Here is a 19,006-nt window from a genome sequence, read left to right on the forward strand (position 1 = left end):
TCAATAAAGGAGAACTTTGACTGTCTTGAGAACTGTCTCTAACAATCTCTGCTGCAATTGTAGCTTCTTGCTGTATTTCGTTGGTAAGCATTTTTAAATAATTAGTAAAAGCACGACATTCTATAGAGTTTTTAGTTGCGTTGAATGAATCTTCATAACTGTCAAAATCTTCAAGTAGTTCCAGTTCTGGTCGCCATGGCTTAAAGAGTTGCAAAAGAACTAAATAGTAAAATTCCCTTGTGTCAGCAGTTTCGCAACTCAGTTTTCGGGGATTAATTGAATGTCCTTTTCTTTGTTTCACTAAACATCCTTCAGATCCAATCAAAGCATATACTCCTTTATTGATATCTTCTGTAATATTCTTCTTAAAAGTATAGCTTTGCAGTACTTCATAGAGACAAACGTTCTCAAGATGATTACTTCTATTTGGATAGTATGTATCCAACATATTTATCTTCAAAATATATGTACTATCTGGTTCTCTCTCTGCTAAATACTCAATTTCTTGTACAGATTTCAAAACTCGGTTTCGTGTTCTTGCAAGACCTAAACTCACCCAAATGATTGTTCTAGATTTGGAGTATAGACTTGCAGATGATAAACAATCTGAATATTCATATGCTCCGATTTCTCGATGAGACAACATCTTCAAACTGTAGCTGTACAATTTCTTACTTAGTCTTTTTTCATGAGAAATTTCTTCCCATATTTCCTTTAGTTCCGTCTTTTCAGATCTAGTAATGTAATAATTACATATCGAGCCACAGAAATCGAGTTGTCTGCAACATATTGAATATCCATATTAGCATTCCACATGGACAAAATGACTGGGTTACAGTCATTTATGTATTTTGACTCTTCATTTCTTTTTAATTTGTAGGTATTTTTCGGTGATTTTCTTGTGACAGTATGTCGCAAAGATGACATAAAATTGTTCGCTCTTCCTTTTGATAACACTGGACGCGGAAATGCAAATCAACATTTTGTGTAGAACTTTCCTTAGATTTGTACTTTCAACAACAGTATTTTCCACAACGATGGGTTTTAAATTCTTTTCTACTGTACTTTTGGGTACAGCACATGTAGAATTTTGTTCAATAAAACTCATCACTGTGTCATCTGAATCTGTTCCAAATTTGGGGGCTCTTTGATCCAAAGCATCATATGTATGTGAGGAGCACCTCTTGCTTGATACTCCTTTCTCCAAAAGAAATCCAGAACCTCTCCAAGAGGAGGATTTTTTTGTTTGTGATAAAAGACATCATAGCTTCAAATCTATGATTGAAATACCTGCATACATTAACTGGATCCAAAAAGTACATTTCTCCAGGTGTCTTGTATTCTATGGTTTCTATATTTGCATTTGCCTCTCGAAGAAATTGAAGCAAATCTTCCCAAGCATACTCTGCACAGCTTAGAGTAAGGAACCATGTATGAGTTCCTAAGTTTCTTAGTATACATTTCAATTCCCCATGACGATGGGACCAATACTCATTAGTACCGCGCTGACATGCCAGGAGATTAATTAGCTGAGATTCCAAAAAAGTATCTTTCTGTTGGACTTTATCCATAATGTCCTTTGCCGAAACATTTTGCAAATGTACTCCACTTTTTAATATATGGTTCACTGCATAAGAAAGTTCAGACAAATCAATCTCAAACAGAAGAAGAAACAAATATGCAATACAATGGCGAAACCTTGGATCTTCTGCATATAATCTTGAAGTCTGGTATTCAGATGCAGGAAAGTGCACAGGTCGTTCATCATATAGTCCACCTTTGCCTGCTGGAAATAACTGGGGGAAGCAACAAGCTTCCAAGCTTTCTTCCCATACACTAATGGACTTCCTTTCACTTCATTCATTTGAAATAACTAAATAGTATTTCCCATCACTTCTTTAGACTGAAGTGGATGCACGCAATATTGTTCCTAAATTTCTTCAGTTCTGGACACATCCACTTTTTCAATGTGTGCAGTTGGCAAATCCCTCTCCTCTTCTACATTCATTTCCTCTTCTCCTACATACACATTTTTATAGTATTGATTATTTTTTACCAAATACAACGTTGCCTTTTTCACTTTCTTAACATCCACTAATTCTTGCCAGATTGTCTTACTCTTCGTAAGAACGCCATTAACTAGAATAACTAGAGGTTCCTCTTTCACATTTTCTACACCAATTGTTTCAATATTTTTCTTTAAATTTAGAGGCAAATATACAACTATTCCTTTTAATCCTCTCTGTAAATCTAAAGTAGGAAATGTCCCTGTCTTAGGCTCCATGCGAACAATAGCCTGAAATGGATGCACACATTGAATGAGAATAGACTCATAAGTATTTAAATCCATCAATTCAGAAGGAATATTTACCAACTCAAGATTATTATGAACAGCTCTAGCAGGCATCTTATTCTCATCTAATTTATTAAAACAATATTTACAAATACGTTGATCAGAACCCAAAACAAAACAATTCTCTACCAGCAAATAAGTTGCAAATTCCTTCCACTCATTGTTATTCTCCTTTTCACTTTTTAAATATAGATCAACTAGCCTGGTCTGATTTTTATAATGAATTAGTCTACAAAAAATACAAGAAAAGTTTGGCTTTTTATCTGAAATGACCTTAAATCTTGTAATTTCTTGCTCAAAATGTTCTGAACAAAAATTCTGTACATTTTCTTCCACATTTCCTTCTAATAATGTATTTTGTTTCTGCACTTTCTTCTTCAGGACCAAAGTAACTAACCTCAATTTCTTCAAAAATGTTGAACATATCTAACACAGATCAATGCAAAAGAGCACGGTTTAGCTTCCTAAAATGGTGAAAAACACTCTGACATACTTTTTTAGAACGACAAGCCAAAGAATGACCTTGCAAACCCATTTTTTCTCTCACTCTGCAGGGGTCTAATTCTTGCAACATCTTAATCTTCTGTTTCTTAGTATACTTACGTAAAAAATTGCGAAAAAAATCAATTGAATCCTGTCGTACACTACAAATACTACTACAATTCCAAGTGTAGACTGGAGCCTTAGGACGTCTCCCTAAAACTTCATCAGCTAACACCTCTTCTGCATTTCTAGGGACAATTTTCTCTTTTTCAATCGGACTACCATTTGTAACCTCATAAGCTCGACCATTGGTTTCAACTGCATGCAACAAATCATTACTCTGAAAGTAACTCTCTTCATTAAAAAATGGCTCACAACTTGAACTATGTTTCCCCTCTCCAGAAAAAAACATTACAAAAAATTAGTTCTATTAATTAGTCTTTTCCACTTACTTTTGACATTCATAACATGGATTGGCTTATCTAGTGTTCGGATCCAACTGATTACTAAAACAGTTTTTTTTTAATTCAAAAGCTGTATCCACAATTGTCTGTATTCGTTTTTTCTTCTTATAAAAAGCTGTTTTTTTTTACTATAAAGACTATGTTTCCCACATATTTTTCCATCATGTTTCGTTTTTTTCTGTTTTTTCTTTGTAGTTACAGATATTTTTTTGTTCCTGATTGTCCACAGTTTTTTTAAATTGTGTTATTTTCCTTATAAAATGCTTTGTTGACTTACCAGGAGCTTTCTTTGTTTTTCCAGACATTGCTCTTTAGATACATCTTGTACTTCTTTTTTTCTTGGAAATGTAAGCCTGTTTATATCTTTTTCTTCTCTCACTTTTAGATGGCATATTGTTTTTTCTTTCTGTAGATAATTAAAATCTGTTGTGAAGAAAAAAAAAACATATTTACTTTTTTTTACAATTGTAGACCACTACTACCATACTACATAGTAATTAGAAGCACTATATGTTGTTACGTCTGGTTCACTCCATAAGTAATTTTAAGGCACAGCAGTAGAGTTCGGGCACTGTAGGAGATCATGCAGGGAGTGTTGTTTCAGGGTTTAGGACAGTGCAGTGGTGTTTGAACATTATTGGAGCATTTGCTGAAAATTATGTTTCAGTGTTTACAGCAGTACAGTAGTGTTGAAAGAGATTAGCAGGTTTTGCTAGGGATGGTATTTAAGAGTTTAAGACAGTGCAGTGGTGTTCAGGAACTATACAGGTTCAATGTGGGACTGATAATTATGAGTTTAGAACAATGCAGTTGTGCTTGGGCAGTGTATGGTATCATGTAAGGGCTAGGAGTATAAAGCACTATATGTCCTAAAGCCTGGCTCACTCCCTGAGTACATGTATTCTCATATCTGCAAACACATGCATCGAGGAAGTGATTCTATCACAATATTCCCAAAAACACACTGACTCTAGAGAAATCAAAATATCCCTTGCAATTCACTAAAATTATTACTGCATGTTACAGAGAGAGTTGCAAAGGCATTTCTACAGCACATACAAGATCTTTATTACACAGCATGGAGAATATTTGGGAAATAAGAAACCTGACACACATGCTGCATGGGACTTTGTAGCACTACATGTATTACATATCCTGAGTTTACTGTAGAAATACCATAGCAACTCTCTCTGTAGCATATACTAATCATTTCAGTAAATTTTCCTTTCTATATTCTCAGTCCCACCTTGACCCCTACACTGCCTGAACTTTACTGCACTGTCTTAAACCCTGAAACACCATTCCTAGCAAAACCTACTAAACTCTTTCAACACTACTGCACTGCTTTAAATCCAGAATCACCATCCTCAGCGAATGCCCCTATAATGTTCAAACACCACTGCACTGCCCTAAACCCTGAAACAGCACTACCTCCAAGAACCCCTTTCACTGTAGCAATAAGTTTAATGATTTTTAAGGGAAACTGTCATGTGTCTAAGGTCACACTGTGAGTTAGTATTCATTTCAGATAATTGTGGCAGAATAATTTTCTTATTTGATGTGTTTAAAAATATCGGAATACATATACTTATGCAGTGAGTCAGACTTTTAGGACATGTAGTGCCATAAAATATATGCAGCATGTGTGTCAGGCCTCCTAATTCCCAAATAGTCTCGATGTTGTGTAATAGAGATCCTGTGTGTGCTGTACAAATCCCATAGCAACTCTCTCTGTAGCATGTAGTAATCATTTCAGTGTATTTTCATTTCTATATTCTCAGTCCCACCTTGACCCCTTATACTGGCAGAACAGCACTGCACTGTCCTAAACCTTGAAACACCATCCCAATCAAAAGCTGCTAAACTCTTTCAACACTACTGCACTGTCCTAAAATCTGAAACAACACTCCCATCAAAACCCTTTTTCACTGTAGTAATCATTTTACTGAATTTATTTATTATTTATTTATTAATGATATTTATAAAGCGCGAACAATGGCCCATGGGCGTCTCTGCGCTGAAATATCTGCAGGTATTAACTCTAAAGAGGAAAGGGTCTGAATTTACTGGTTGAACAGCCACGTTTTTAGCTGTTTGCGAAAAAAGACCAGAGTGAAGGGCTTGTTTTTATTGAATGGGGCAAAGTGTTCCATAGTTTTGGGGCTGATATCAGGAACCTTCTGTCCCCCCAAGAAACCGATTTGGTACGGGGCACCATTCGGTTATTTAGAGTGGAAGAACGTAACAATCTGGGGAGACAGTGAGGACTCAAATATTAATACTACGAAGAAAAAATCATCAGTAATTCCATAAAGACCAGAGTCAAAAGTATTAACTTGATGACAATCATAAATCAATGAACTACAGTTAAATGTAGGCAGTTCAAAAAAGGAAAAATAGACTTCAAATTAATTCATTCAGTCCATTCGACCAATAAATGGCTAATCTTTTTACATCAGAGCATATATATCAGAGCAATTCACTTTGTATAATACAACTAGTTATGTGTATGTGTTTGTGTTGTAAATAATCGCGAATTGTAAACAATTGTATATAAGGTGTACAAAACGATAAGGTGTCCCTTTCATACATCGATACTAAAAAAGACAAAAATTAAATAAATAATAAAAGGGTTAGAGTGATATACCCGTACGAACCAGGAAGTCTCTTATGGTTTGTTCCCTCAAAAATAGAGGATTTAAGTAAGTGTGTGGCTGGCAATCTGTGTACTTAGTTATATTAATGGTCCAGCTAGCCCCACGTCCCAGGACCTGACTCCCCCATTCTTCAAGCTTTGGACTTTATAGCACTAACTGTCCTAAGGAATAACTCACTCCATGACTACATCTTTTGCCATATTTTAAAACACATCAACAAAGCAAATTATTCTGCCACATTTTAATTAAATGAATTCTCACTCCCACTGGGATCTTAGACACATGACAGCATGCCTTGCAATTCCTTACAATGATTACTACAGTGAAAGAGAGTCTTGCTGGGAGTGGTGTTTTCACATTTTAGGACAGTGCAGTGGGGTTGTATGACGTTACAATGCATACTTTTACAACGCACACCTTTGCAAGGCATTTTTTACAACGCAACATCCATTAAAACTCATTTCATTACAACGCATACCATTACAACAAAATTTTAAAACTACCTTTACAACGCATTCTATTACAATGCATAATACTTTTACAACGCATACAATTACAACGCATAACATTACATTGCATGTATGGTAAGTATTGCATAGTGTAGGGGTAAAAAGTACTATTCTAACTCCAGGGGGTGCAACAGTAGGGTAACTGTTGGATGGTAATGGTATGAGTTGTAATGGTATGCATTGTAATGACTGCGTTGTAATGACATGCATTGTAATGCTATGCGTTGTAGTATCATGTGTTGTAATGGTTGCGTTGTAATGGTATGCTATGTAATGGATGTTGCGTTGTAAAAGTTTAGTTGTAATGGTAGTGCGTTGTAAAAGTTGCGTTGTAAAGTTTGTTTCCCGTGCAGTGGTGTACAGGCAGTGCATGGGCTCAAGGTGGGACTAAGAATGTAGACATGAGAATTCACTGAAATAATTTCTACATGCTACTGAAAAAGTTGGAATGCACTTTCAACAGCACACCCAGGATCTTTATTAAACAGCATGGAGACTATGTGGGAAATCAGATTCCTGACACACATGCTGCTTTCAACTTTATAGCACTAACTGTCATAAGGAATGACTCACTACAAGACTACATCTTTTGCCATATTTTAAAACACATCAACTAAGCAAATTATTCTGCCACATTTTTCTGAAATGAATTCTCACTCACACTGTGATCTTAGACACATGACAGTATGCCTTGCAAGTCAGCAAAAATGATTACTACAGTGAAAAAAAGTCTAGCTAGGAGTGCTGTTTCACATTTTTGGACAGTGCAGTGGTGTACAGGCAAAGCAAGGGCTCAAGGTGGGACTAAGAAATTAGAAATAAGAATTCACTGAAATAATTTCTACATGCTACTGAAAAAGTTGGTATACAATTTCAACAGCACACCCAGGATCTTTATAACACAGCATGGAGACTATTTGGGAATTCAGAGGCCTGACACACATGCTGCTTTCAACTTTATAGCACTAACTGTCATAAGGAATGACTCACTTCAAGACTACATCTTTTGCCATATTTTAAAACACATAAACTAAGCAAATTATTCTGCCACATTTTTCTGAAATGAATTCTCACCCACACTGTGATCTTAGACACATGACAGTATGCCTTGCAATTCAGCAAAATAATTACTACAGTGAAAAAAAGTCTAGCTAGGAGTGCTGTTTCACATTTTTGGAGAGTGCAGTGGTGTACAGGCAATGCAAGGGCTCACGGTGGGACTAAGAATGTAGAAATGAGAAGTCAGTGAAATAATTTCTACATGCTACTGAAAAAGTTGGTATGCAAATTCAACAGCACACCCAGGAGGATCTTTATTACACAGCATGGAGACTATTTGGGAATTCAGAGGCCTAACACACACGCTGCCTTGGACTTTATAGCACTAACTGTCATAAGGAATGACTCACTCCAAGACTACATCTTTTGCCATATTTTAAAACACATCTACTAAGTAAATTATTATATCATTTTTAACAACAGCACTGTACTGCAAAGAAATATCTCTTCAAACACATCAACATACCAAATGCTCATTTCACAATATTTTTCCCAAAGCAGACAAATTCAAAATTAGACTCTGTTCAAATAAACTCCTGCTTCCACATTAGAATACATTTTTCAATTTAACTTGAACTGCACAACGTAGATCCCCTTACAAATTAACAACTCACCTTTAAAAATGCTTTTGTAGTTTTAAAACAGTGTCAATCACACAGCAGATTTTCTTAAGCAGAATCTCTAAATAGTGCACCAGTCACAGCATGCACAAAATGGCATAGCTTTCCTCTCATTTTACACTCTAATCTTGAAGATAATCAATCAAATATCTCCCCACACAAATTCAAAAGCAAACTAACATTTTAATTGGTTCTACATTGAAACACGTTCAATCTCACATAAAATTCAACCTTCCCCACTGCTCTCTCTGCCTGTTACCATGGTAACACTTAATAGACACCTAACTGAACACACAGGTGAAAAGTTCATCTGCAAAACAAACCAGCAAGGGTGTTTGACTTTTCAAAACAGCAGCGAATCCTGTGCAATGTTCCTTAAAATCACTTTCTCTCAACCATTAGCATTTCTCCTTAAAAAAACAGTAGCATGCACCCTAGTTTTCAATGTTGAATTTAAAGAAACCACCAATCATTTTTTTTTCAAGTGCACTGAATATCATCCACATTTTTTTCTAAACTACTACTTTTCAAACTGCCATTTCATTTCCAGAGCCCATCGGAGTACAACCAGATCTCTCTTCAAAATGCATAGAGTGTGGCTTGTAGGACACAGCTATATTTACTGGAGTGAAAGGTATGCAGCAAATAGATGCTTTCTCAACCTTGACTTACCAAATGTGAATATTATGTGGATTGGCCAGAAAGGATTGAGATGTCACCAATTGATGTCATTGGTAAATTCCTTTTTGCATCTCCCAGACACTGACCTCATAATTGTGCACTGTGGTGGCAATGACCTAGGCACTTTGACCGTGGTAGGTCTGGAAATGCTTTTAAAGGAAACCTTTGGGCATTTGATGTCACTTTTTCCACAAACTGCCTTTGTATATTCTAATATATGCCAAAGGCAAAAATGGAACTGGTCCAACAAATATTGTCCACAGATTGAGAAAGCAAGGAAACATGTGAATAAGTCTGTTTCTGCTTACCTCAGAGACTATGGTATGGGTTCTATATTCCACAACAACTTGCGTTACAACATGCAAGGCATTTATAGAGGAGACGGTGTACATTTCACAGATGAGGGAAACAGAGTCTTCCTCTTGAATTTTAGACTCTGCATCGGTACTTACTTGTAGGTACAAGAAACACTCAATGAACACAACAGCTCTTTTTAGAGCAAACCAACATCTAAACACTCAAACTTGTTATTTAACTGTAATTTTTTATGGGGGGTGTTTCTGACGTGCACGCACCTCGCAAATATTTGCCTCGAGGTTGCGTGCAACATGCGCGCACCACTTGATTTTTTAAAAAATACATAAATAATAATTTTTGGACCTTCGGAGTCCTTCAGGGACACCCTGAGAAGGCCTAGGGGGGTCAGGGAGTCTCTACCCTGCCCCCTTTTCACGTTCTCCACTTTTGATTTGGACTCTTTTCTGCCTCGAGGGTGCGTGCAACGTGCACACAATCCGCGATTTAAAAAAAACAACAATATTTTTTGGGGCATTTGGGGTCCTTCAGGGACCCCCTGAGAAGGCCTAGCGGGTCAGGAAGTCTCTACCCTGCCCCCTTTTCATGTTTTTGACTTTTGTTTTCCAATCTCTTCTGTCTCGGACACAAAATGGTGGCCAACACTTCCTGATTTTGACCGATTGGAATGTTAACAGACGTCTAACAGCAAATCAGAATTCCGCTCACGCACACCCGATTTGCACACTGTGCGCCCTTATAGATATAATTTTTTTCTTTTGATTTTCTCAGGAACTAGTGGATCGATTTACACCATTTAAGCAAAAGCGTGATCTGCGAATGTTGCCAAATTTCTTGTAATCCCGTTCAGCCGTTCGGGCTGTAGCCATGTCTAAACGTCCTATGGAAAATAACATGGAGAAAACACAATTTTTGGGACCCCCCTTTTTTATCAGCCCTCACTTGACGAATGCCCCCCAAACTTTCAGGGAAGGAGCTGAGAGGGCAATCTTCTTTGAGAAATTAACGAAGATTCATCAACCGGCGCCAAAGTTATTTCCAATAGAATGTTCCCTATTTCCTATGGAAACTAGGTCCTAACTATAACTACTCACAGGCGGGTGCTTCTGCGCGATGGTACTCACGTTAAAATCAAGGCTCCAAACTCCGTCCACATTTGTAGAACAAAATTAAATTCCCTCAAACTAAATTTCCTCAAAAACAAACTAGTACAGAGTCATCTCATGTCTCCCAAACAAAAAATCAGTGGAACTTTGAAAGACATGAAAGGGTTCTTCCCCTTGACGTAAATAATTAATTTACTATCTTAATTTCTATGCAGGTAAGTACTTAATCAATAATAACTCAATCGGGAAGAAAGAAAACAGAGTCCGTGGTGTTAGAGTTCCTAGGGGTTTTATTCCTTAAAAAGGAATGGTCAAGACCAGGATATCATGTTCTGACCACCGCAGGGGTGGAAGAAGGGATAGAGCGCTACATTTTATTGACAGTACATAGCTTATATACTTAATTCATGTCATAGGAAACAGTTATAGTAGGCGTAACAGCTGAGAGAAGACAAGATAACAGTATACACGTGTTACTAGTACGTAATCAGAAGGCGTGGACTAGGCGTGAACTGGAGGTGTGTGCTAGAAACGTCACAGGTAGGTGTCACAAAAGGGGTGGCACTAACAGAAATGTTGCAATGTCAGCAGAAATTGGAAGCTTGGATGCGCGCGCAGCTGCATGACGTGTGATTGACGTGAAACTGGAGGGTGCAGGGGACTTGACATTTACACTGACGGAAAGAGACAGAAGTCTGGCATGTCAGATCAACTTGTGCTTCTATCATATCGGATATCTGATGTTTAGGAACCATGTTATCTGGACGGAAAGGTCTCTAGGGCAGAAGCTATTCTATACTAACTGTGGATGCGTGTATAAGCGCCTAAGTGTCTGCATGAGAAGCGTGGGGGCACGGGGCCTTCCATGGAAGCATGGTAACAGAAGCTATGAATTACTTGAATTACTTGCACAGAGACAGGCCGGCCCTTTGGCTCTGCAGCTGAGGGGGATGTTTACTGAAGCTAGCAGGCAGGAATGTATTTTCGGGGAGCGGAACAGATAACTCGAAGGTTATAGTCAATCTTGGCAGGCAACAGGCTGAGCTGAGCGCGAGGGGCCGCGTTGAAAGTAAGTCAGAGTTCACGGGTACAGAGGCAGCCTGGGCAGAGGCTCTTGGAGTCAGAAGCCAGAAAAGAGGCTCGGTGGCAGAAATTCAGGGCCTACTCAGCTAGAGCTGAAAAACGGAGAAGTACACCACAAAAAGACGTTGGCATGGCATACTTAGGAACACCATTCAACCCATTCAGGGTGGGTCTGAAAGAGGACATGTTAACGTTGGACGCAGATGTATTTGCATCTTCATAGCTGGTACAGGAGGGAAGTTACATGTACTTTAACTCGTACATAGAGACGGTGGGGTACACGCTAGGGAACACAATTTGACCATAAAATTTATATTTCCTCATTCCCTCCTTGTTCCCTACGGACCCTTCATGATATATCGATCATCATAAATTGATCAGTTTGTTCTTGTAACATAATTTGTTCATCTCTCTTCCGTTGTCTATTTGAGAGAAAACTGGAATGTTCAATGCACGATGTGGCACACAGTCCACATATCGCCGGTCCACACTGTAGGCACAGGGAGCAGCTGAATACTATGACAAGGCCAAAACCTAGGAAGGATAGGATCTTCCATCCCCAAGCAGTTAACGTTGTCCAGAACCAACCGGACCAAGTCCAGGTGCCTGGATTCTGATGTATCTGATTTGCAATTTTATGCAGACGGGTAATAGCTTGATAGAAAGATGGCGCGTTTTGTGGGATGAAAATGCAGCAACTTGACCCGATGACCTTACAGGCTCCACCTCTATCTGCCAAGATGACGTCAATAACAAGACGATTTTGAAGGACAACAACCCGCATAGCAGATTGCTCCTCTGTTAAGTTACCTAAGGCGGAGGCAGTTTCATGTACTACAGCTTCAAGTGTTCTAGTTAATCTACGTATTAATTTACTGTTTTGGACAGGTCCTAAAAAGAAAAAGAATCCCTTATTAAAATCGGTGTACTGTTCCCATGCCGTTTCTGTATAGTCGACAAGTGGGATATCTCTTCTGGGTCTATTCTTTACTAGATTTGTATTTCTATGGTAATCAGGGGGAGCTAGGAAAACAGGTGGCAGAAGGAATGCAATATAACAGGTACCATCCCAATCTGGAGGCAAGCGTATGTATGCGGTATGACCACAAACAAAATAGGAATGACTGATAGCTTTAAAGGATGATTTACCATGATCACTGAATTCGACCACAGTAGTGCATTTACTATGACCTAAGTGTACTGAACCTTTCTTTCGGACACATAATTCACCAGTGACTGGCAATACTAGCATAGCGGGCAGGACTGGTGGAGCTTCGGATTCAACAGTAAGGATCATAAGGCTAATTGTGTAGTTACCTAATCCATATACTTCATTTTCTAGATCAGTTCCTATTCGAGTGGGGAGTCCCTCCTTATCAGGGTAACAGACGTCGAGCAGGACTAAGTTCAAGTTTCCCCAAACCCAGCCCCCATCGAAGACAGCAATATCAGGATCTAAGGAATTAATTATTTTAAACCATGCCCCACAGGAGCCATTGTGAGTGAATGGGTACGGAAAGAGGGGAAGGGCTCCCTTGTAATTCTGGTAGGGAGGGAGTCGGCCACATATCCAGCAGTCTGTAGCGTTGTTAGTCTGATGGGAGTGGTGTAACATACTAATGAATGTGTTGTTGCGCAGCGCAAGTCTGTAAGAGAGTTCGTGTGGAGGTAACTTGCTAAAAGAGTGTTCAGCAGAAACATTGTAAGCATATTGTTCATTCTTGAAATTAGGGCAATAGATAGGGAGAAGAACGCTGGCAACAATTATCAGAATACTTAGAAAAAACATGATTAATAATGTCACTATACAGTGACTACGAAGTGATTTACAATATGCACGTTTTTTGAATCGTCTCTCTCTCTCTCTATCTCGATCTAGGGGATACATGTCAGAAACTATTTAACCGATTCACCTAGGGGAGGACTTAAACAATTAAACTGTCTGACTTGCTAGATCGGAGTTTCGACCGGTACTCCTCTTGGGGAGTTTTTTCTCGTTCAGTAACTGTAAAGTCTTTTGGCTCAACACAGTCTTTGGTGGGGGTGGACGAGTCTCGGTCTGGTTTCAGTTCATGGAATTTTTTCACATGACTCGTATGGACCCACCCCTTTCTCCCTTCGATCTTCACGGCGGTCCTCGTGGTGAGAAGGACGGTCTTCGGTGATTTCCAGCGGGGCTCCAGTGGACTCTTCCTATCAAAATTTTGCACCAATACTAGGTCCCCAGGACGGACATCGTGCGGCTTTACATCAGTGTTGTCAGGGAAGGCTGCGGCAACCTGTGAACGACATGATTGGAGTGCAGACATCAAGGAGGCAAGGTAATCTGTCAACATATTACAATCAACATCAGTGATCTTTTTAGGAATGGGCGTCCCCCACATATTCGGTGGTCTGCCAAAAACCACTTCGTACGGGGATAGCCCTGATCTCGAGTGGGCGACCATTCTCATGTAGAACAGTGCCACGGGCAGGGCGACTATCCAGTCGACCCCTTTCTCCTGACATATCTTTGCAAGGCGGATCTTTAGTGTCTGGTTATGCCTTTCTACAAGGCCTGCGGCTTCAGGATGTCGGACACAATGACATTTCCACTGGTATCCTAACAGTTAAGATACACACTTGAAAAAACATGTTTAATGTTCAACATTTAAATATGGCCACCACATTTCCAAGCGCGACAAATGCGATTTTCATACCATCATCACTGTTAAGGGGCATGATATGATGACGCATTTAAAAGTAGCCGCCTTACAGCGTTAGAAGTAAACACTGTTGAAGGACTTGCGTCCGAAACGAGTCTGTTCATACTGCTAACGGCGAAATAAAGAAATCTTGCCTTCACCCACGTAGTGTTGTACTTTGTTCTACAATTGTAGATGGAGTATGGAGCCTTGATATATATACATATATATATATGTATATTACCTACTGGCGGTCGCCAGTAGGTAGTTATAGTTAGGATTTTTTTCAATGTTAAATCTCAAAAATCTATTTGGAATAACTTTGGCGCCGGTTGATGAATCTGCCTGAAAATTTCCTCAAAATGGCCTCTTTGAGCTCCGGTCCTTCCCTGGAAATTTGGAGGGAATGCGTCAAGCGGGGAGCGAGATAAAAGGGGGTTCCCAAAACACGTTTTCCCCATGTTAATTTCCATAGGGCAGTCGACCTCACTTTTAGCCCGAACGGCTGAATGGATTTCCACCAAACTTCGCAAAATTGTAGGGACTGGTAGCCAGATGTGCCTTTGCTATGTCTCAAGATATGTGCTCCAGTGGATTTTGAGTAATTTAGGTTCAAAAAAATATATATATCTTGCGCGCAGAAAGCTGATTGGTTCTTGGGTGTCTGTAAACATTCGAAACAGTCCGGAGCGGCCGCCATCTTGTGTCTCGGTAGGATCGAGACACAAGAGGTGGCCAAACAAAGGGGGAATTGACCATAAGGGAGCAGGGTAGACCCCCCTGACCCCTTAGGTTTGATGTGGGGGCTATGAAAGGGTCCCGCTGGGCAAAAAAAAAAAAATTGATTTGCGCGGGGGGAACGCCTGGTACGCGCACCGGGGAAAAAAGAGAATGGCAGAGTTTACAAATTTAAGTCATTTTATATAAATGGGAGGTAGTTCTGAAAAGAACTGTTTTTTTTCTTTTTGTTTTATTTATTTTTTTGTTTTTTGGAACATTTTTTGGGGGGGGATTTTCGGAACAATTTTATATTTTTTTTGTAGTTTTTCTGGGGTGAAACAAAAGACAGGGAATTGCAAACAGCTCAACTGGAGCAAAAAAATAGAAAAAAATTAAGGTTGCTTGCTGCAGTGATGGTTGTCTGCAGCTCGATTAAGTGAAGTGATGCTCTGCTCACCATAAGATATAGTTTTGTTGCAATATATGCAAACAAATTTAAATTTGGAAAACTTTGTTTGAACATTAGGGACCATCTCCCTAGCCTCTTCACCGGATGGAGTGGGTTGGTTGGAGGTGCTGGAAGTAGAAGTTTGGGAAGGGTTTATGGTCAGTTGCCTGACTTCTGCTCTTGAATAATTGTTTGGGTGCTTCCTCTGCATGTGCCTTATCATCGTGTGGTTCCCAAACGAATATTTTTTATTTGGGTTCCCTCCTGACAGTTCTTGGTCACAGATGAGGCAAGTGACCTTTGCTGCATTTACTTTCTTGGCACCCCTTGGCATTTTGAAAAACTCCCAAATAAAATGTTCTTTGGGTTTTATGGGGAAGTGTCCTCAGGCAGATATTGCCTCTCTTCCTGCTCCTCTTCATCCTCCTCTTCTTCATGACCACCAATGTTGTCTTGTTGTGGTCGTTGTGGTGGTGGTGGAGGTGGTGGTGGTCCAGATGCACCTGCAGCTGCTACTACTAAAGCCATTTCTCACAGAATACAGGTCTTCTTCACTCAAACAACAAAGTGAAAATGAGTAAAAAAGGTGGGGTCACATGACCCGACGCGCTTATGCTACGTGCCCCGGGGCGCGTCCCTGGGCGCGTCCAGGGGCACGTCGAATGCTTCCGGGTGCGTTTACGCCGTGCGTATGACGCGGACGCGGCTACGCGATACGTCACGATCATGTTTTCGTTCGCGACATTGGCACTAACGGGACGCTTCCCGGTTCGCGGACCGGGGCGCTTCAAACAAGTACGCTCTCCAGGGCGCTCACCGGGGCACGCACCGGGAGCGCTCCAAGGCAAAAAAAAAATTAATAAATAAAAAATTGTTTTAAAAAAAGGGAAAAATTGTAGGGACTGGTAGCCCGATGTGCCTTTGCTATACTCAAGTGGTTTTTACGAAAATTAACTTTCAAGTAAATATATATTGTGCTACATTGGGCTATATATATGTTAGAGCCCAAATGTAGCCCAATGTAGCCCAAAGATGGCCACCAGAGACAAAAAAAAAACAAATATTGCCCAAATATCAGCCATATGTAGCTCAAATATAACTGATAGAATGTACCAGAGTGTTCTAAAGAACAACTAGAGCGTTACCAGTCTTACTTATAAATTGAGACTTATAGTTAGGAATTAGCATTTAAAAAACCTATAAAATTCACTGAAAAAACCATAGGTTTCACACCAGTTATAGTTAGGAATTAGCATTTAAAAAACCTATTAAATTCACTGAAAAAAACATAGGTTTCACTTCAGTTATAGTTACCGGGAAATTTTACTGACATAAAACCATTGAAATTCCCACGTTATAGTTAGTTGGACTCACTATAACTTGCGCGCCTGCAATGCACTGCTGATGATGTCACATATTACATCACTCATGGCATGGTCAGTGACATCACACATGACATCACTGATGACACCATCCTTGTGACAGAGTGACAGACCTCCTTTCAGTGTAACGTAACCCTTGAAACACATATTCAAAAATAGAAACTAACATTTTCAAAAACATGGAGATACCCATAACAGTTACAACAACCAATTCAGTAATTCCGCCATCTATATACACATCCACTCATTCAACAGTTCTACATAGTCACTCATACATATACTCACTCATCATATGTAGTGATACACCGATACATCCTGTTATACACCGACAGTCATCCAAAAGTTACTCACAAACATACTCACACATGTAAATAAACTATTGAACATACATTTATTTGCATATACAGCTATACACACACTACCACCTTACTTCTAAGGAAACTTACACATACTTACTCTCTTAAAGAATCACTTATAGAAACACATAATTATTTAAACAGGAACTCTTACAATCTCTCACTCTCACATTTACTCACTTATATACATCAATACTCCATATACTAGATTAAAACATATGTAGTTACTGATAAAGACACTAGTGAGACAGTCATTCACTCACTAACACACACATATACACACTCATCCACCCATACCGTCCTGCACATAAGTTGTCTTCAAAACACATACAAACAGTGAGTCAGTCATTGATGCATCTATGTGCTAAGTAATACCCCCACCAAACCATACAGACACTCTTACTGATACTAAAAAAAATCTAATAACCCATATACACACACATATAGCTACTCACCAACCCATGCATCCACTTATACACAAAGTGAAACACTGATACAAACATTTAAATATTTAAACATTACTCGCTAATATATGTATTCACTAAGATTCACTTAATAAGCCAGTTAATCAATCATTTTTTTTTAAAAACATCCATTTAGACACTTATTTATACATTTATTCTTCCATCCACCTTTACAAATACATATATAGTGACTGTATGTTTCTGTAAAGTTAAAATATGTTTTACATATTGAATAATGAGTGGATGTATAAGTGTCTGGATGAAGGATTTATTAGGTGCATGACAGACTGTATGAGAGAGTGATTAAATGTGTCTCACTGAGTGCATGGGTTAGTGACTAAACTGTCTTAATTTGTGCATCATTATGTCTGTTGTTCTGTAAACTGCTGCATGCGTTGATCAGTAGCTATATGAGTGACTATATGGGTTATTGATTGGTTGCCCACGTATTTGTATGGGAGAGTGAGTGTGTGTATGTGTGGGTGGCTGGGAGGTGTGTGACTCTGCATAGAGGTGTGAACAGTTGATTCACTAGATGTATGGGTTCAAAACTGCATGTGGAAACAGCTGTATGGGTGGTTGACTGTGTGCATGAGTGTATTGGTGAGTGAATGGATATCTCAGTGCTGTATGTCAAAGTAAGTACATATGTAAAACACAGTACAGTGAGAGTTGACATATATAAATTACTGTGTATAAGAGCTAGTGAATGTGTGAGTGGCTGCATGGATCATTGAAAACTTGTATCAGTGATTGTATAAGAGAGTAAATATGTGTTAGAAAATGTTTCAATAAGTAAGGTGTGTATAACTGTATAGTTGAGGAAATGGAGGTATGATTGATTCTTTGCATGACTGACTAGGTGTATGAGTAACTCTATGGATGAGTGACAATCTGTGAGTGTCTTTTTACACTGAGTGTATTTAAGGTTATATTAGAGTCTGAAGAGGTTCATCGTATTATCACATGAATGATGTCATCAGTGATGTTGTCAGTGATGTCATTTGAGTTGTCATCAGTGTTGTCATCAGTGATGTCACTGACCATGTCATGAATGATGTAATATGTGACATCATCAGCAGTGGATTGCGGGTGCGGGATATATAGTTAGTGCAACTAACTATACATGCGAATTTCAATGGTTTCGTGTGAGTAAAATAAGGTTTTGTAAATGCTAATCCCTAACTATATATAGTTTATAATCTATGGTTTTTTCAGTGAATTTTTAAGGTTTTGTAAATGCTAATTCCTAACTATATATGGTCTATAACCTAAGGTTTTTTCAGTGAATTTCAATGTTTTTTTATAGCAAATATCAAAAGCTGTAAAATGTATTCTTATTTTAATGGAAAAATATATTTTATATGTTTTTAATATAATTTTTTTTATGTATATATATATTTTTTTATTAATATTTTTTTGTTTTGCTACCGGTCCGCGCACCGGGTAGCTTCCTGTTAGCTCAATTTGGTTCCGCGACTCGGTCCGCGAACTGGTAAACGTTCCGTTATCGCAACTACTGCGTTAGAAAACAACATCGTGACGCGTCGCGTAAGCGCGACGTATCGCGTTGCGGCATAATGCGTCTTATGACGCACCGCGTTAACGCACCCGGAAGCGTT

The sequence above is a fragment of the Lissotriton vulgaris genome, chromosome 3_1, assembly GCF_964263255.1.
Source record: "Lissotriton vulgaris chromosome 3_1, aLisVul1.2, whole genome shotgun sequence".
NCBI classification, from domain to species: Eukaryota; Metazoa; Chordata; class Amphibia; order Caudata; family Salamandridae; genus Lissotriton; species Lissotriton vulgaris.